Source organism: Oryzias melastigma, linkage group LG22 (genome assembly GCF_002922805.2).
Source record: "Oryzias melastigma strain HK-1 linkage group LG22, ASM292280v2, whole genome shotgun sequence".
Lineage (NCBI taxonomy): Eukaryota > Metazoa > Chordata > Actinopteri > Beloniformes > Adrianichthyidae > Oryzias > Oryzias melastigma.
Genome location: NC_050533.1, coordinates 5404540 through 5424901, shown reverse-complemented (window position 1 = coordinate 5424901; position 20362 = coordinate 5404540). Strand labels below are relative to the sequence as shown.

The 20362-nt window shown below is 39.9% G+C and overlaps 2 protein-coding genes and 1 long non-coding RNA gene across 3 annotated transcripts in view; 2 read left to right on the top strand and 1 right to left on the bottom strand.

The window, feature by feature from the left end:
- plppr3a (phospholipid phosphatase related 3a) overlaps positions 1–4609 on the top strand; it is a gene marked incomplete in the record, with an annotated part of 34550 nt that extends 29941 nt beyond the window's left edge. Inside the window, 1 exon segment of the mRNA XM_024269603.2 lies at positions 10–4609.
- LOC112144812 lies at positions 3609–9343 on the bottom strand. Its single transcript, XR_002918973.2, has 4 exons — positions 9066–9343; positions 8210–8359; positions 7084–7176; positions 3609–7004 (listed from the first exon to the last, which is right to left on the bottom strand). It is a non-coding gene; the product is annotated as an uncharacterized LOC112144812 (long non-coding RNA).
- Positions 9344–15929: 6586 nt separating this feature from the next.
- The window catches only part of palm1b (paralemmin 1b), a 36776-nt gene continuing 32343 nt past the window's right edge, over positions 15930–20362 (top strand). Inside the window, exon 1 of the mRNA XM_024268899.2 lies at positions 15930–16575. The gene's annotated coding sequence lies outside the window, so the exon portion shown is untranslated. The remainder of the gene's footprint in view (positions 16576–20362) is intronic.

The following is a 20362-nucleotide window of genomic DNA, read 5'->3' as shown; positions in this document are numbered from 1 at the left end:
CAGAGCCGCCTGCCTGATGCTAGAGAAGACAGTGAGCAAAAATACAGACCTATAACTCTTAAAACAAACTGCTCACACGTACAGCTTCAGGGTGAAGAGACAAACACTCAGCTCCACATCTACTTTAAAGGGTTTCTTCAGACGGTCAAAGAAAGAAGGAAAACAGATAAATGAACATTTGACAGACTCGCAAACAAAGAACATCAAAATCAAGGGCAGCCAACCATCACATGCTTTGGAATCTATCTAAAAACCCTACAGAAGAATAAGCTCTGGTTCAATGCATGAGTGTTTTCAGCTCAAAGTAAAAAAAAAAAATTGGAAATGTTGTTTCTGACGCCAAGCAAAAGTGTCAGCATCCACCAGAGAGCCGGCTTAGGAAGCTCCATTCTGGTGAACTGGGGGGGGGGATCATGCACAGTCGGGCACCCACATGCAGACGTCACCGGAGGGATTACTGTTGTAAACACGAGAGGCAGCGGAACAGAAAGAGAATTGTTTCTAAAATAAAAGAGGGCGAGCGGGCTGCACGGCACAATGAAGCCGGGCAGACAGTTTGTGTGTGTGAACGCTGCAAGGGGGTGGAGCTTCAAGGCATGAGCGCTCGGTCATGAAACCAGACAAACGGAGAGCTCGCTTACACAAAATGGTTGTGTGATCACATCAAAGCTGTAAAACAAATCTTTGATTTGAATGGTTCAGACGGAGAGGCTCTGCAGGAAAACGCATCCATCCTGGTTTTGCCCTTTAAAAAGCAAAACTTTTCTGTAGCCGGAGCCGTTTGTTGACATGACGTATGTCTGTTGACGGTGTAACAAACCATAGAACCTCACTACTGGCTAACAGGATTTAAGTCGATGCGTAAACAATGGAAAAACTCCTTCACATACATCAGTCATCAGCAAACATGGATTTTTCCGTCACCTCAGTCGAATTTGTAAATATTAAGGCAAACTATGTGACAAATGCACCTACCGATGAGGATTGTGTCATTAAGCTGAAAAAAAAAACTGTTTATCTTGAATGGAGGCTGTGTATTTTCCTTATCAGACTGTGTTGCGTAAGCCTTATATACTTTTGGATTAAAGTTCATCCAGAAAACGGATAATCTTAACCACTAGGGATTAGTCACCCCGGGCTCACACTGCATCCGGTCCGGCTCCGGTGAGGAAGCTGGAGCGGTTTAGCATTGGCTACGGATAGCGGTCCTGCTGCAGCTACAGACTCCGCTGCCTCGTGATAACCCGCCATACATATGGGAAGTACTAGTAAACAAATCCTCATTCCCCGTTATTTTGAATTATATTCACACTTCTTTTTCTGCGTGACTTGTCCTCATACAATGCGTAACTTATATTAAAACGTTTATGTTATTTAGGCTTCATGTATTGTGTAATAAGTAGAGGAGACCGGCATTAGTTGTCACAAACATGGTGAAAGCAGTGAGTACAGGATAAAATAGGTTTTACTTTGAAAAATGTACCAGATGCAGCTTTACACTCACTCACACGATTTCCGGTTTAGGTCATTAATAGCCCCAACTTCAACTTGATGCCAATTAAATGGATACGGAGCGTCGGACCGGACTGGATATAGTGTGAGTGTGTGTCGTACTTTTCAAGTTACATAAAGACTCCAGCGTCCGCATTGGGGTCAGACTGAATGCAGTGTAAACCCAGGGTTACACCCATTGACTGTATATGAGAACTGGACATAGTGAGTATGACATCACTCAGGAAAAAATTGACTTATTTCTAGGCCCAACAAAAGGAAGTCAGTCACTTTTTTTTTTTGCGAAAGGACAACCGGGCATTGTCAGTAAACTGTGATTGGTCAGTCTTAGACGAGATTTCTACGGCAACCACTCTCACCAATTAGGCCACACCCCTACCACTTGAAAGTCCGGTTCTTTCCCATCTGGTCCATGAAAAAAAGGATACGGAGATAATCAATATAAATAAAGTTTAGCCTAAATTACAAAAGGGGTTTATATAAACAGACACCTTGTGTCAGAAAACGTACAACCCCTTGTTGTGACAGTAAAAGATGTCCAACACAAGAGGCCTTCAGCTCTTATCTGTTTGATCAGTGGAAGGAAAGTGGGCCATACTAAGACTGTCAAATGTTTTGAACATTGGATGTGACTCCACCTACTTGGAATAACTTACAAAAATGTTCAGATTAGCAAGAACCTGAACTAGAGAAATGGTTGATTTAATAGCCGGGCAGAGGCATTTGAGCCTCATTGAGCTTCTATTTCTCAATAGAAGTCTGTTGGGTTTTAAAACCAGCAGGCACTTCCTGTTTGGAATCCCAGGAGGGAGGGGCCACTCTGTCCAGTTCTCAGTATACAGTCGATGGCTACACCAACAATCTGCTGTATAAGTTTCCAACTTTAAAATTACATTTCAGTTTTGCTTTTTTTTAAAACAATTTGGCCAAAAAATGCACAAACAAGGCGTGGTCCTTTGACTGACAGGTGATGTTGAGTCCTCAGCTCTACAATTGCCTTACAAGGTTTGAAAAACTGCCAATCTTTTTGACAGTTTACTGCCTTTTTTCCAGTTCTTGATAAGACTGAGGTTCTATGATATCACAGGAAAAGGACGAGCTGCCTTTTAATCGTCTCAATGGAAACCAATGGAACAGACGACCACATATTAAATACATCCGATTGGAACTTTTCTGTCTTAAAATTAAAAATAATTTCAGGAATCGTTCCCTAAAACATCATCTCCAAAACCAACAAAAATATGCTCTTCATCATCTTATCCTTTAAAAACTATCATATTCCTACATAAAAACTGCTGTCAGTGAAATGTATTGCTCTGGTTAAAAAAAGCCTTAAGTTTGAATGAGTCATACATTAAAAAAAATGTGGATTTTCTTAAATGCTGTTCGGTTTAATGATAAGCTAAATGTGCTGACAGGACACTTTGTTAATCAGCCAAAACAACCAGATTATGTCAATCTGAGCATTTGTTCGCAATCTTTTTGAGTCAGCTGAATTGCATATATAATCTAAAACTCGTGGGAATGACCGGTGCAGTCTGTCGGTGCATCGTCTGCACACCTCTGCCTCTTGTGTGTGTTGAAATCCTTTTGTACAGAGTAGTTATTACCTGGTATCTTTGTTTTAGAGCATTATTCTTTATTGACAAGCACAGTCATGCGCGGGTGAAGTCGGTGTCCTTCTGTGCACAGCAAACATCTAAAGGATGCAGTCGTCTCCAAACGTTAGAATTCTTCTTTTCTGGTCAGAAACATTATTAGAAAAATACAACTTAAAATAATGACTTAGCAAGCAATTGGTTAAATCAATAATATGGGAATAGTCTTAATCAAACATCGTAAGGGATGCTCCCTGTGCCTCTTAGTTTAGAAAAAGACACAAAAAAGGCATTAAAGGAAAGAAAGAAAGTATGGAGCATGAACCAAGATAATACAAGGAACCTCAGTGGGGTCACCCTAAACTAAACTCATGTCCAAGTCTGTTAAATCAAATGAATATAAAGATTTTAAAAATATTTAAGTCTTTACTAGGAGGTCTATGTGAGATTTGTTGCTTTGGTTGTCATTGTTCTGACTAAAATGCAGTTTTAAACAACTTTTTTAGCATTTAACACATTTCTTATTTTTTATTTTTTAGTTAGCATTCTCTCTTTTGTGGCCAATTCAATGACTGGAAGGTGTCCAAGTTCCACGACTGCAATGCGAGCCCAAATCAAGTTCTATTTATGCAGAGCCTTTTATACAGAGGGCTCGAAAACACCCCATTCAAAAAACAAAAAAGGGAAAGTGCACAAAAGAAGTTTAGCATTGAAAATAATTGAGACACAAATATCCATTGAAAAGTAGGAAAATATCCAGAAGGAACCAAGAAAATACTGTCGAAGTGGAGAGTAGTAAGGTAAAAATATACTACTGAATTATATAAATGTCATTTTTGACAAAAAAAAAAAAAACTAAAAAGCATCTATTAATAGACGTAATTACATTAAATTAAATGGGAAAAAAATCACAAATATATACAGTATTTTATTTAAGTGCAAGATTAAAAAAAACACATAAAAAAATGTCAGGGAGAACATTCCACTGACTGAAAACAGGTAGAAACCAACTTGTTAGGGAGTGAGTGATGTAGCCTTTATTGTTTAAAATGTCATCCAGACACGTGGTTGTAACTAATTCTATAAATCCATCACAATTTTTTGGTTTCAAAGCTAAAAAGATGAATTTCTAGCGTTTGCACACGACTGCATATCAGCAGGTTTTGTACAGTTGTTGTTGGAGGAGGTTGTGTAAAATGAAACAAGGTGTGTTTTTAGAGGTGCTCCTCATTCCAGGAGCTGGTAGGTAAAGTTTCTTGTCGGTTTGTGCTGCATGTATGTGTGAATGTGCTTTTTGTTGTCATTCTTTTAACCTGTGCTTGACGTGCTGGCGGAGTAACATTCTGGTGATTCACTTTTGACTGTAAATATACTTCCTCATCCTGTCAGAACAGTTAGAGCTCCAGAGTTTTTTTTAATGGACTGATGTTTGTTGTTTTTTTTTAACTGTTGTAATGTGTAACTTTATTAACCTCGTTGAATAAAAAACTAGGACTTCTTCTTCTTCTTCTCTTCTGGTGTTTTGAGCAGGTGTTTACGGTGCGGTTGGAAAGTGGTCGATGGTCCTGCAGCTTTTACTGCCCCTCTAATGAAAAGGATCTTCTCCATCGATTCTCGTTATGAGAACTTCCACTTACACAAATGCGCGCAGCACAGACGATGCGCAGACGCAGTCGCTGTGCAGCCTTTGCATGGGTAAGTGTCATGTTTCTGTAATGAATTAGGCCGGTCGATCCCCGATGACCTGCAGGAATGAAGCCGGTATTGACTGAAACCTTCTCCTCACAAGACAAAGCCAGGCAATTCACTCCGAAATTTCTGATTCCCATAGATTGCAGTGATGTAACACATGTATATTACCAAAAACCACTGTGTGGTCTTTAAAAATGTATCGCAGCTTTTAACCCTCCCTTGATTCCGTCTTTTTTGTGAAGATATGGTACTGTGCAGCTCCAGGCTGTGTGATGAAGCCACAGAGAAATGAGTGGGGGGGCAGATGGCGTACAGAAGCCCGAGGACAGTCAGTCTGTCCGTGAGTCACACATACTGAGCCAACAGCTCTTTCTCTCGGCCTCTTCTCCCCTCTTTCTGTCGTTGGTGGCCCGCACAAGTACGAATGTGCGACTGCAGGAGGAGTCGACTGTCAACGTCTATTTTTGTGACTCTGCGTGTCCATACAGCATCGATGGGGGAAGCAGCTGTGCAGGTCAAGCTCCTTATATCTTCTTCAGGTCTGATTTACCGCCGCGGAACGGCACAAAAGCCTCTTCAGTACAACTCCTTTTCTTTTTATCGTGCACACTTTGTCACTGTCATTCCACCTTAAAGCATCTCCCCCGGGGCCCTGTCAACCTTTGCTCATGGAGGAAGTAGATTTGAAGCTTTAAAGCTTACAGTCTGAACTTCTGGAGGGATTAGGAATCCACTGGGCGACAACCTTATCTTGCATTTGGCACAATAAATATAGGATTTAATGTTTTAATTGAAAAATTTAAAAGACCTCTTTTTGAGGAAAAAGCCTCTTGTAGACCATGGGTCCTCAAACTACGGCCCGCGGGCCGGATTTGGCCCACCTCCAAATTTGGCTCAGCCCCTAAACAATATCAGAGACTATTTTTCCTTTTTTTGCCCCCAATCTGGGTTTCAGATAGTTTACTAACAATGCTGGCAAAATTGTGTTTTGCTAACAGATGGTTTTTACTTACACCTAAACCCCCCAAAACACTATGTCTTTATGTAGCACTGAAACAAATTAAACACGGACAAGCCCCCAATTTATTTAGCACTAAACAAATTCAATCCCGGAGAAGCCCCCAAATTATGTAGCACCAAACTAAATAAATCCCAGACAAGCCCCCAATTTATGTAGCACAAACGAAATAAATCCCGGACAAGCCCCCAATTTGTGTAGCACCAAACTAAATAACTCCAGGACAAGCCCCCGATTCATTAAGCACTGAACCAATTTAATCCCAGACAAGCCCCCTGTTAATCCCAGACAAATGTAACACCAAATGTAGCACCAAACCAAATAAATTCCGGACTAGCCCCTAATTTATGCAACACCACACCAAGTAAATTCTAGGAAAAAAATATTTATGTAACCAAACCAAATATATCCCAGACAAGCCCCAATTTATGTAACACCAAACAAAATAAATCCTAGACAAGAACCCAATCTATGTAGCACCAAACCAATTAAATCCCGGACAAGCCCCCAAGTTATGTCACACCACACTAAATTAAATCCCGGACAAGCCCTCAAATGATGTAGCATCGAACTAAATAAATTCCGGACAAGCCCCCGACTCATGTAGCACTGAACCAATTTAATCCCAGACAAGCCCCCTGTTAATCCCAGAGAAATGTAACACCAAATGTAGCACCAAACTAAATAAATCCCGGACTAGCCCCTAATTTATGCAACACCACACCAAGTAAATTCTGGGAAAAAAAATATTTATGTAACCAAACCAAATACATCCCAGACAAGCCCCAATTTGTGTTGCACCAAACAAAATAAATCCTGGACCAGCCCCCAATTTATGTAACACCAAACTAAATAAATCCTGGACAAGCCCCCAATGTGTGTATCTCCAAGCCAAATCAATCCCGGAAAAGCCCCCAATTTATGTAACACCAAACAAAATAAATCCTAGACAAGAACCCAATCTATGTAGCACCAAACCAATTACATCCCAGACAAGCCCCCAAGTTATGTAACACCACACTAAATTAAATCCCGGACAAGCCCCCAACCTATGTAGCACCAAACAAATAAAATCCTGGACAAGCCCCCAATTCATTCAAAACTCTTACAAAGACTCCAGGAATGAAAGTAACCTTGGAATAGTTTTCTTAAAAAAATAATAACCAAATTACGAGGACCAAAACCTGTGTAAACAGAAAAATAAGTTTAGATGTGTTGCTTCCAGCTTGGCGATGGAATTCCAACTGTAGACACGGTTTTTACTTGCTGCCCTGAAGATCCTCACCCAATCAAGTTCTCTTGACAATTAGGCACAAACAAAGATGGCTGAAGAAAAGACACACAAACTCCAACTCCCTAAATAGAACAGAGACAGAAAAAAACAATCCAAAAGTACAAAAAAGAAAAAAATACGGGTCTCAGCTGGAACACTCATAATTCATGATAATCACAATTAGTATCGGGGGGGGGGGAGTCTTTTTAATCTGCTGATTTAAGATGAGCTCAACTTTATGCATATTCAAGGATGTTTTATTATTATTATTTCTATGTTCATGTTTGTCAGAATGTCAGAATCAGACTTTTGGGCCTCCAGATGAAATAATATCAAGGACAATTGCTCTTTCTGATGGGTACAGGCTGAGGTTGAGGTCATGTATGACCGAGCGGACCCAACAAAAACTCTCACGTCAAACTCCACTCAATATGGCCTTCAGGCTGGATTGTTGTTGTTCACACTGTGGGTGAACACGTTTAAACACATCAAAAGAAGCTGCTGCTCAGCATTCACTTCCATCCTTCAGTATGCTCAGATTTCAGGGTTTGCTTTTAAATTTGACATCCCTTAATGTACACAGGATACAAAACGGATAGAAACAATGAAGGAAAATAAAGCAGATCACCTCGCTTCCTCATATCATATCAGGAAGTCTCTATAGTCAGACATTTCTACACGCTTTCTTTTTCGGAGAAGAAAAATCCACATATGAATGTACATGTTGCCCTGAGCATTTTTGCATTAAAGTAGAGGCTGAACATGGAGTGTGTATTTAAGCATGAACGATGTGTGTGGCCTTACATGCATGAGTAAGACAGCACAGAACACGACTTCAATACCCTGCAGGCCTAAGACGGGGTAGTAACACACTGACACAGTTACCAGACCGGACTAATTGGGTCTGGGACATGGCGCATGCACATGTGTGTGTCAGTAATGTAATAATGTAGTAAACTCTCTGCTGCGTTTGCGTTAGTCACTGTTTCAATCCTGTTAGAAATGGGGGTCAAATTTCACTAAGAATATAGTTGATGTGCTTTTTTTATATTCTGTCTCGTCTTACATTGACTGAATAAATCCAATTAAAGCTCCTGTCTTCGTGCAGCGCCTCACCTCCACTTCCATATGTCTTTCCAAATGCAGAAGTGTCTCACATGCTAGCAGAGTGTCAGCCACGTCCGAGGTTTCTGAGGAAGCTCTTGGCAGAAGATCACGCGCTCTTCCTCCTGTCTGACCCAGTTTCTCTCCTTCACCGTTAAGATGCTGAGGGATATGGGGCATAAAATACACAAATATTTACCTAACTCAGCTTCAGTTTAATAAAACACTTCAGGACCTCTACACTGATGTGGCTCCTGTAAGGGTGTTTTTTTTTTTTTTTTTGCCCGTCTACAAATAATCCAGCATGAAATTAGGAGACTTCTCTCTCTCTTTAATCCGTTTCTAAATCAGCTGTTCTGGGAGCGTCAATTTAATGAGTAAATTAAAGCACTGCTGCACGGCGCCCATCTGAGCCCTGTGATCCATTTCATTTAATATTAGCTGAATAAAAAAAAATCAAAAAAACCTCAAAGCCGTTCCCCTCATTTAAGCGCATCTGTGAATGTGGTGACCTCCATCAGAGTTTTGTTCGATGTTAAAGAAAAATTGTAGAAGAAAAACATTCAAAAGAAATCCGACTGATTGGGAAAATGGGGTGAGAACACAGAAAAGGATTGGATGAAAAGAAAAAGGAAAAACTGGATGAACACACAAAGAAAATATAATTGACTGAGATGCAATGATGAAGGAATTATGAGAAAACGAATAGGAGTAAAAAAAAAACAAGACACCGTTTTGATGGATCCAATTTTAGGATGTCGTGAAGTAGATTTTGCTTTCTCCCATTGATACGTTTCATAGAATATTCATATTAGTGTGTGGGTAAGGCTGGCCTCGGCGCTCTCGCCTGACAGTGAGATTCCCTGACCTTTCTGTTGGAGCTTCCATGTTCTCCCCATGCATGTGTGGGTTTTCTCCAGATTCCTCCTACAATCCAAAAACACATTTCCGAGGTTAATTGGTCTCTCTGAATTACCCCTAGGTGATAATATATACGTCTTTAGCAGGGGTCTGCAACCTGCAGCTCCAGATCCACATGTGGCTCTTTTTATCTCTCCATGGTGGCTCCTACGCCAAACATAAAATAAGTCATGGAGACTGCTGACCCCACCTGCTAATGGCTGTGCAACAAAAACTATCTCAAGAAAACAAATAAACAAATCCCACAAACTAAGACTACCAAACCCCAAACTAAAATAACAAAACCCAGTAGTGTAAGACTGCTGAGGACAAAGAGGAAAAAGAACAAAACAAAAGAAGAACAAAATAGTTTTTTTGTTTTTTTTATGGATTTATTTATTAGCATTTATTTAATTTAGATTAGTTACATTTATAAATTGATGGCTGAGGACCACATAAATAATAAAATGTGTAGGTTTTTACTAGGGATGTCCCGATCTGATCATGTGATCGGGCCAATCACGTGGTTGATGACTCAATCAAAAACGTACTTTGTTGTCCGATCAGGATCAGATATTTATTTTATTCTTTTTATGATCAGCACTTTATATTTCAATCTTATTATTCCGGAAAAATACTCCACTAGAAGTCGGCATGTCATGAAAACATCCCACAATGTTATTGCAGGAAAGCGCAGCAGAAAACGGCAGCAGCTCAAGCAGAAGGCTAATGTAAACAAGTCAATTAAGCTAGCTAGATGATTCAGGATCAATAACTCTTTTAAAAATGCTTTAAACTGATAGTAAGTGTATCTGTTGGTTTGTCCTAACACAAACAATTACCTCTAAAGCAGTGTTTTCCGACCTTTTTAGAGACAAGGATATTAAAGATAAAGTCACTAAATTTTCTCACATGACTAAAATCAAATGACTGTAAATCGGATTGGGCCCAAAAAAACCTGATCGGGACATAATTTTTACATCCCTGTTGACCTGAAGACGTCTTGTTTGCTCAACGCTACCTCCAGAATGCACAGATTGCAAAGCAAAACTTTGGTAAAAAGTTTGATCTTTTACAAGTTAAAAGCACATGTTATCTTATGCTGCACAATATTGGTTACTAGCTGCCCTAAGCTGCATTGAGACAATTCTGTTTGCCACAGAGCATCTTTTATTTTGAAAATAAGTCATTTAAAAAAAATCACTTTTTGAGAGATGCTAGGTTCTTTTTAAATTTTTGCTTTTGTTCGTGCCAAAAAATTGACAAATTTCATATTTATTGTTCAAAAAAAGGTCATGAATCCAAATTTCTTAAAGTTTAAAGTAAGACTATGCGGCTCCTTCTAGGGTTTGATCAGTTGAAAATGAGCCCAAATGGTTCTTTTAATTCATTTCAATTTTATTTACATAGCCCAATATCACAAAGCAATCGCCTTATTGGGCTTCAGTCGGTCATAAAATATGAAAAATAGCTAATTGCTAAACTAAACAGACTAAATAAAACTGGTTGCCAACTCCTGGTCTATGGTCAACACCACCCCCTACCTGAGTATTGTAACTGTCCATCCCTGCATGACTACAGTGTACCATCTCCTGATGGCTACTTCCATCCTACCTATCAATAGGATAAGGCACCATGCCATAAAGCTGGATTAATAGTTTCTTGAACATGGAAGATTGGCATCATGGATGTTCATTCAACAAATCTGCAGCAACTGTGAAATGCTATCACGTCCGTATGGACCAAACTTTATGAGGAATGTTTCCAGTACCTTGTTGAACCGATGCCACTGAGGTTTGAGGTATTCTGAAGGCAAAAGGGAGTTCAAGGTGTACCGTAAAGTGGGTGTATCTCATAGAATAATAACACAAACATGTGAGTCTGAAATTGTGTGTGTTTGGCCCCAATTGGGATACAGTTAGAAAGAACTGGACATCATGAGAAAACAGGCAAATCGAAGAACAGAAAGCTTGAGAAAGTGGATAACAATCAAACACACAAAGACAGGTTGCATGGGGGGACGTGCGTGAAAGAGCTGAATAATAGGAGGAAAAATGCATCTCATTCCTTAACTGCCTTTACCAAAGAAAATTAAAGAGCTGTCACCACAGGGAGACGAAGAAGCGGCTCTCTGACGGCACTTGCTTGACCTGCAGAGCCGACACCGATTAACAGGTTGTCACATCTGATGGTGGTCATAGAGAGAGCACTAGAGGTCAGATTGGTGTTTAGAACGAAATAAAAACGTGTGTGTGAGACGGTCCCTGGTGAGTAATAGGACAGACAGTTGGTGTGTGACTAAAATCCCTTCCTTTTCATAGGGCAAACATTCATAGCCACACATTTCCAATTCATGTCCCTCATTATTCCAGTCTGAGCAGCAGACGGATCTGGTTCAGTGACAGCTCTGCTGCTGTGGAGAAGAGGAAAGACAGCATTTACAGATGTGAAAAAGAGATGAAATTGACAGGGTGAGGGGGAATATTATTTTTTTATGTCCTTTCAGTAAAGGAGGTTCATTATAAATCACAGAAAAAAAAGTAAAATGAATATTCCTCACCTCCTACACGGTTAAAACAGCAAAATACAAAACAGCCGAGAGTTTTCTAGAGGCTTCTGCGTAAAATTCAGATCCAGTTGGGGGGAAAAAAAAGGTACATATTTTTGCATTTTGCACAAAGGTATCCCCAAATCCAGGAAATTCCCTGTTTTCCCACCTTCCAAGCCTCAATCTGCCTTTCAGCTCCCTCCCCCAACACTTCAAGCTTCCTTATCCATTCTCTTTCTCCTCCGAACTTGACTTCATTTTGGGTGATTTCCTTTAAGGCGGTGTTTATTCATGAACACGGTTCTGAGAGGGAGATAAGAAGCCAAGTGCTGAGCTGGCTTCCCAGAGTCACGGACAAACACACACACACACGAGTAAACACACAGGGCGCTTGCTGAAAAATCCTGTGAAAACACACAAGTTTGTTTGCATTCATGTAAATAGGCTTGCAGGACCCATTCTGAAATCCTGACACACAAACTGAGCACCAAACTGAAACAGAGATAGCTGTATTCGTTTTGTCTAAAAAAAAACAAAGAAATATAAAAAAAAATCAAGAAAAATGTAAAAAAAATGAATGAAAAATATATTTTAAAATATTCAAATAATAATAATAATACAACTAAACAATCCAAAAAAACCCAAAGAAATAGACCAGCCAGTGAGTCTGGACATGCCCACCTCCAAATCTGAACTCAATATTTGCCTTCTCGCCTGCAACTTAATTTCAGGCCCTGAAGCTTTCCTCAAACTTCTCTAAAGTTTAGGAGGACAAATTCTGAAAAATTAAGACCTGAGGATGGGATGAAAGATAAAAATGGTGACAATCTGCAACAAAACAGGCACAACGGATGTTAAGTAAATAAAACAAGAAAAAAAAAATTGGAACAATTATTCAGTTGAAAAAGAAGACACACAACCACAGAGTACGAATACACGATGCCAGAGACACCTGTTGTGTATAGTAAAAAGCCTATTCTCAGCTTTTATTTAAAGACAGACTATTGTGTATTTGGTTTTTGGTGAACACGTACAAAAAATTAACTCAAAGTTGCATTTCTAAATATTTTTTAATACAAATTGTTGTGAATCAGGAGAAGACGTTTAAAAAAGCTTATTTGTTACGTAGAAAATAGGCGGGTCTGGGCCACAGGCTTCCTTCTTCGCTCCTTTCACATTTCAACCATCCTCCTCCACCTTCGACCACCAGAGGAAGCCATTGCCTGAGTTTTGACAGTCTTCCAAGCACCTTCCTCACTTCATCTCCCATCAGCCTTTGCTCTATGCTAACCAAGGTTCATCAGGCAATCATCACAAACGGTAAGAAAAAAAAAACAAGATTGCCGGTTATATTCTTCTTTTACGGCCAAAACAAGAGTATTTTTCGACCAAAATGAAGGGGGGGTTCCATACAATTGAACGTTAAAAAAACAAAACAAAAAAACTAATTTGAGTCCAATTTAGTTTTGACAGGGGCTGTGTCAGGAGAGGAGGGGCGCAGCACCAGGAAAAATTATTGTCAAATTTATTAGGTCTTTTTTGGTGGTTTTAATTATTACTTTTGTTTTATGACTCCCAGGCGGCCGCCTAGTTCATGCCATTAAAAATAATTTACTCATGGATCCAAACGCCTCTGCCTCTTTGTCACAGCTCCATTCTGATGCATCCACTTGCAGAGAAATAGATCCATGCATGTCTTTGTTTTCCATGTCTGAGCTGGTATCTGGCTCAAAATTGTAGGGTTGGATAGCTCCAACATTGCTCACCATTTTTGTTGAACTATGATGTTAGCTTAGGGGTGGCAACAGGGGCTTTAAGCTACTGGGAGAGTGTGTAAACAGATGGGTGACGGAAAGGGGGGATGGAGTTGTCTCATTCCAATGGTCCCTCTCACAACTCGGGCAAATTTCTAATGAACTCCTGCCACTCTGCAGAAACTATGTCCAAGAAAATTACACTTTTTTTCAGATTTTGGCTAAAAAAAATGGCATATTCATACTTAAGACTGTCATGGCTGCACCTGCACTCCTTCCTCATCCACAGTCTGTTGAGAGCTAATCAGGTGATGAGGGACATCTGTTTACCTCCCTTTATTGGGAGCTGCTGCCCTCCAGTCTCTGTCCGTTTGTCTCAAGCCTTCCATGGAGCAACAGCCCTGTTCATGTGAACCTTTTGACTGACTTGTGAATCTGTCTCTGAGAAACCCCAGCACTGGAACTTTTGAACTGGCGAGTCTTGGACCAGCACACTTGCCTCCTGCCATTTCCTCTTCCTACCTGGACGTCCTCCTGCACCATCCTCACGTCAGCCCTCTACTGTGCACTCCCTCCATCTCCACTTTGGCTCCTTCTGTTGATCACTGTTCATGAGTTTTCACCACCAAGTAAGATCCAAACCTGTGCTGTGAGATTACAAGTGCCTCTCCTGCCTGGATTCCGAACACTTCTCCTTCCTTAGTGCCTGAGCACCCCCCTGCTGACCGAAGGCTGCTCCTGGTCCTACCTGAGCCAAATAAACACTTTATATACTCCATGCCAATGTTTATTGGGATACAAATCCTTTCAAAGACCACTGGAAACAGTTATAAAATACATCAAAAATGGCTAGAATGGGTCTTTAATAAAGTTGAATCTCTGAAACTTTAAATATTTTAAACAACAAAAAAAAGTCACTTCATCTGTTGCAAATTTAAATGTAAATGCAGAGAGGGGTGTTAGATTGGAGACCAGCAGCTAAAACAACACATTTTTAGCTACGGAATTTATAAAAATCAATTTAGGGACTTCAATGAATAAGTGTTAAGCAATCAGTTTGACGCAATAAATCCTGCATAATGAATGCACTGTAATTACAAAATAGCTGTATTTACTATAATTAAAGTAATATGATAGAAATCTACACTAATCTCATCTTTTCCTAAGGGGTGTACCTCAGGGCTCAGTGTTGGGTTACTTGTATTTTGCAGACTCGTTTCAATTAACTCCTTTCCCTGGTATGCAAATAGACTGTCATTTTCAGTCAGAAAGCACCAAAATCCTGACAAGATGCATAAAAAAAATTATTTATGGATGAAAGATGTCTAAGATCAGACATCTTGCTTGTCTTCCAGCAGTTCTCCCTCTGCCCAGTTGGACCAGTTGGATTCCAAGATCCAATTAACTCACGTACCTCATCTAGGTAATTGGGAGTGACATGGGCAGTGATATCTGAAAAGGAAACAGGAGGAGAAAGCACCAGAGTCTGGCAGAGCTGCTACTGAGGATTTTTTTTTAGAATATTGCATGAAAATGTGAACATTTTATCTAGATGTGAAAATGAAGAACCAGCAATCATTCTGAGATCACATCTGTCACCAGTTCATTCAGAAATGACAGAGCTAACAAACATTCTCATCCAGTAACTTTTTGGCTCTTGCTCTGGTTATCTCCTCATCAACATCTCCGATGTCCTCCTGACTGCGATCCCATTTGCTATGAAACTTTCACTGATGGTCCAGAATGTGGAGCTGATTGTGTTTTTCAAAGAATTTGGGATATCTGTGTCTGTATCTACCAATCTAAGGTTTAATATTAATGTAAACTCTGAGCTCTTTTAGTGGTCCTATGCACACTGCATTGGCAGTCAAGCTGGTTTTCACTTTTTTGTTTGTTTGTTTTGACAATGTACAATTGATTTCCTGAAAACACCAGTAGGTGAGTGTGGGTGAAGGGAGGGGCCTTTACCAAACTCCACTTCACAATCTGATCTAAAGCAACCATTTAGACTTGTTTTATAGCAATTACTGAATGTAATACACTTCTTGTATGTGACCGAGCGTTAGCATTGGCCGTCCTATGGGAAATCCCATTACAAGTTAGCATCAAGCTAGTGCGACTTCAGCTTTATGTGCTAGATTGATTTCTAGCTTATGGTTTACTGATTGTTTTAAATTAATTTTGTCCAACTGTAACATTTTTTTAAGTTTATAGATTTTATTCTGCTCTTATTTGTACTTTCTGTTAGTCTTTTTTATATATTGATAGTGGTTTGTTGGCATAGTTACCTGTGTGCCACATTATTCGAATTTTTCATGGGAAGTCGCTGAAAATGAATCACGCCTGGAACTCTAGCTCCCCCTGCTGTCTGGCAAATGGAGGTGCAACATATTTTTCTAACCTCTGGATGCAGATGTGAGTGATGATGAGCTGCCGCATCATTTTGGTTTAAATCACATCCTTGCAGCTGGAAGATCAAACTCATCTTTTTTAGGGTCACAGGTTGATTGGAGGCGGTTATTTGTGTTTCAGTTTGGAGTCATTTTGACACCGAACCCTGTCCACCACTAGATGGGGAGGTGGGTCAGTAAACAGGACAGAAAAAAGACGCTTTCTTTCTTTCTTTCTTCCTTGGATTTGATCTCCTGAAGCAGCTCTGGAGCAAACAGCCTGCTTCTCTGCGCGTCATATGATAGTGCTGGGTGCGCGCCAGCAGCGCAGCCCTCCTTGTAGAAAGGACGACCCATATCTCAATCAGCGCGCGGCGGCCAGGGCCCCCTTTATCTCCCTCCACAAGGCAGGGAGGCGTATCCTTTCCCCCTCTGCTCTGCACTCCCCTCCACATACCACCGTGACTCCCTCAGCTCTCACCAAACTACAACCTGCCTCGGTCGACGCCCTGTCGCCCACGAGATCCGCACTTTAGCGCGGAGCCAACAAGTCCGCCGCGCGTCTTTTGCGGGGAGGCAGCCGCCGGGCTCTGGTTTGCGACGGGGCTGCGCGCGCAAGCTGCCAGCGGCATCACCTCCCAAATAAGAGAAAGGGTGCCAGGGAAAAGAAGAAGGGGAAGAAAGAGGAGGAGGAGAAGAAGAAGGAGAAGAGGAATTCTGAATTTAGAAACAAACACCTCGTTTGGGAGAGCTCCGCAGCGGGACGCACAGAGGATCTGCAGCGGAGTGAGTGGGTTTTTTTTCTGGCTGTTTTCCATGTGCCTGACCTGCTTTCCGTGATTTGACCAGCAGCTGGTTGAGCAGCATCCTCTGCTTCGGATGACATAGCGAAAGAGATGAGGGAAAAGACGCACAAATGTGCGCTTTGGATGCTGTAAACACACGACAGACACCGAATCCCGGGGGGATTTACCAGCACGCCCGCTGAAGGCTGTGGGTGAATTAGGGAATTACAGAATTCCGTCATTATTATGTCATGTTGTATTTGATTACATCTCCGGGGCGCAGCAGCTTCATAGTGAGTAGTACTCCAGGGCCGACAGGTGTACCAGGAACTCACGTTTACGCGCGTTTTGGATGATCCATCCTGTCAAATTGATCTGATTTAGTCAAATGAGATGATGATTTTAGTGGTACGTTTTTGGTGGCGCCAGCAGCTCCACGGATGCTGCTGAGTGTTTTTCAGGGGGAGAGGAGAGGCGCAGCAGGGCGTTCTGCTCGTGTTGTGATGTGAACAGTCCGCTCCAATATGGCGCGCATGAGCCTGGCCATTACATACTCCCGTCTGGAATTTACAATGACTGGGAATGATGCTGAGCATCCTCAACTGCTCGGTCGTCCTCTGAAGGCACAAAGGCTTGGGTGTGCGCGTGGCCGCCTCTTTTTTTAATGTAGAACAATGCAGGGGAAAAAAAAATAACTGCGTTCATTCAACTGAGTGTTTGATCCCAGCAGGTAAAACTGCAGCCAAGCCAAGCCTGTTTTCTGTTTGGGTTCATGTCTATTGTTTTCCTTCAGTGAAAAACACTCTGTAAACACAACACACCCACAGCATCTGCGTGCAGTCAGGCCTGAGCTCAACTCTTTGGTTTGTTTCTTGTGCTTTGGTGTCCTTTACCTCGTTCTGGCAGTGTGGAGTCTTGACCAAACCAGAGTTACTTTACATCAACTTTTTCCTGTGAGGGTCACATATCAGTTTTCTTCTCTGATGGGGTGCCGAGGTCTGTTTGTAGGCTAACAGAAAAAGTGTAATAATCACAGCCTATACGTAAAGATTTATGGTTTTGCAGAACACATAGCCAAATTTTAAAAGAATAATTTCTGTTATCTTCACAGAAAAAAATAACGCTAAAACATTTTAAAAACTAGAGTAACTTCAGTAAAACCTGTGATAGATTATTATATGAAGATGCTTAAATTGATAGCTAAAAACACCATAGTTGGTAGCTGAAAACCCTGAAGCTGATAGCTAGCTAAAATATTAGTGAAGTGCCAAATTAGCCTAAAAAAAAATTTAAATTAGCCAAAACAGCTAGCATGTAGATGAAATAATAGCTAAACTTTAAAAATGCCTAAAAAACTGAAAAAAAGCCTAAATTAGCCAAAACAACTAGCATGTAGCTAAAATATTAGCTGAATGCTAAATTACCCACCCAAAAATGGAAAAATATCAAACTTAGCCAGAACAGCTAGCATAAAGCTAAAACATTAACTAAATTCCAAATTGGCGAAAAAAAAAAAAAAACGGAAAAAATCTAAATTAGCCAAAACAGCTAGCATGTAGCTGAAATGTTAGCTAAATGCCAAATTAGCCTAAAAAATTGGAAAAATGTCTAATTCAGCCAAAACAGCTAGTATAAGGCTAAAATGTTAGCTAAACTCCAAATTTGCCTGAAAACTGGAAAAAAGCATACATTTTGCCAAAACAGCTAGCATGTAGCTGAAATATTAGTTAAATGCCAAATTAGCCTAAAAAACTGGAAAGTGTCTAGTTTAGACAAAACAGTTAGCATAGAGCTAAAATATTAGCTAAACTCCAAATTTGGCTAAAAACAAAAACAAAAAAAACCCTAAATTAGCCAAAACAGCTAGCATGTAGCTGAAATATTAACCAAATGTCAAATTAGCCTAAAAAAACTGGAAAAATGTTTAGTTTGGCCAAAAAATTTTGGGGGGCCGGGCCAAACGTGGAGAAGGGCCGGATCTGGCCCTCGGGCCGTAGTTTGGGGACCCCTGCTACAAACTACAGACTCTAAAACAACATTTTGCTGGATCAGAGTTGATTTGGAAATGAGGTTTTGTCTTTCATGACTTAAAAACCTAATACAAAAAAGGCTGTTTTTGGTGTTCTTGCAGCATTTCTTTTACGATGAAACACATATATATAGAGAAAATTATGATTAAAACTGCTATTCTGAGTATTTCTTTATTCAAATCATGTCAGCTTAAAGCTTATTTGTGACTGAGTGGGCCGAAAGCTTCCTTCTCTGCCCCATTCGGATGCATTCACTTTTAGACAAAAAGATGCACAACTTCACGGCTGATGCTGTATAACATTGACTAGTAGCTACACAGCGGGAAGTAGCAAAAATATATAGATTTGTGTATTCTTTATATACCTTTTCTACTGGATCATTAACTAATCGAGTTTCATGTTTATGGTCCAGTTAACAGCAGTAGTAAGTAGGAAAAAGGACAACAGCTCACCAAAATAAACCTAAATTATAACAAGAGAAAATGTAGTTTTTGTCTTGTGTTGTTTAGGAATACATTTGCTTCACTTGAATCTTCCTGTGTAGGACAGGAAGTCTTTTATTTTGAAAGAAAGTCATATCAGATTCTTTCAAAAGTAAAAAAATAACTTTACACTTTGAGAAAATTCCAGTTTATCTTAATATTTATGTATTCATTCACACCCAAAAATAAACATAATTCATATTTATTATTAAAAAATGACAAAGCAGAATCAAATTTTCCTAAAAGGATTTTTTAAAAAGTTGCTGCTACTATTAGGCTTTGGTCAGTAAACAGGCCAAAATGGCTTTTTTACTGGCAAAGGTTGCAGACCCGTGCTCCATGGCAACAGTCCCACAGAGGCTAATTTCAAAAATATTCCTGCCACTCTGCAGAAACTATGTCCTAAAAACAACACCGATTTATTGATTTTGGCTACAAAAACACTATAATCACAATTGAATGACCACTGGGAACGCTTACCATAGATCAAAAGATGATTGGAGTTGGACTTAAAGTTTAAATCTGTTATTGTTAACTCCTTCCACATAAAGCTTAATTTTAGGATCTTTAAATCACAAATTCAAATGAAGATTTTTCTTTTGTAAGCCCCCCAAAATATTTTTTATGGATTAATCTGAAAGATCACATATGAAGACAGGACTCATTTCGGAAGTGCTGTAAAAAGAAACTATTTTTCAGGCCATTTTTTTGTCTTTTTTTTAGTGACATCCAGCTCAGGTCGTTCTCACACATCAGAATTACATTTTTCAGGTGTAAGCTTGAGGCGCACAGCAAAAAAAAAAAAAAAATCCTTTTTGTTCTGTTTTTTTGCATTGGGCTAAGTTTATTTCCCAAAAAAATGATCTTTTAATATGTATTCACTATTTTTCCCTCTTCATTTTCTTGTACATCTCTGCATACTTGGTCTTAAAGTCAAACCATTTCTCCTTTAATTAAAGTTCGTTTGAGAAGAGATGGAAAAAAGTTAAATAATTTAATTTTAGCTTTTAATTAATCTTCTTATGACATGTTCATTTCTTCTAAGTTCTAAATAAAACCTTTTAGAAGATTGATATCATCAGTCCTACCGTTGGATTTTAGATGCTTACAAACTGTTTGGTTGCAGAAACTGCAAATCTGAAGCTTTATATTTATAGTGGCATCAAGGCCAGCTCTATTCATATTCAATGGACACCTTTAATGCAGCTGACAATAGCTGCAGGTGTACACTACAGAGACTGACCTATTTCTGTTTTAGAGTAAAGATATTTCACGC